This window comes from Buceros rhinoceros, unplaced genomic scaffold (genome assembly GCF_000710305.1).
Source record: "Buceros rhinoceros silvestris isolate BGI_N320 unplaced genomic scaffold, ASM71030v1 scaffold31760, whole genome shotgun sequence".
Classification (NCBI taxonomy): domain Eukaryota; kingdom Metazoa; phylum Chordata; class Aves; order Bucerotiformes; family Bucerotidae; genus Buceros; species Buceros rhinoceros.
Window position 1 is genome coordinate 1,909 of NW_010391807.1, and position 290 is coordinate 2,198.

At 57.6% G+C, this 290-nt stretch overlaps 1 non-coding gene across 1 annotated transcript; it reads right to left on the reverse strand.

Annotated features, from left to right (window-relative positions):
* Nucleotides 1–122: 122 nt before the first annotated feature.
* Nucleotides 123–216, reverse strand: TRNAI-UAU. The gene is made up of 2 exons: nucleotides 179–216; nucleotides 123–158 (listed from the first exon to the last, which is right to left on the reverse strand). It is a non-coding gene; the product is annotated as a tRNA-Ile (tRNA).
* Between the last annotated feature and the right edge of the window lie 74 nt (nucleotides 217–290).

The window sequence follows — 290 nt, forward strand, 5'->3', positions numbered from 1 at the left end:
CCGCTGGGCACACGCGCCACGGCTGCATAATTTTCCCGTCAACTTTATTGGGGGTTTTTTGTTTTTTTTTTCCCCTCCGGCCAAGTCCCAAAAAATCGCGTTTTCCTCCCCAAAAAGCAGTGTGCTCCAGGTGAGGCTCGAACTCACAACCTCGGCATTGCTCGGCTCTGTACTGCTGTATAAGTACCGCGCGCTAACCGATTGCGCCACTGGAGCGCTGACACCAACTCCTCCCGAACGCCTTATCAACGCCTCCCGCCGCCCCGACGGCGAAAACCAGGCCGCGCACC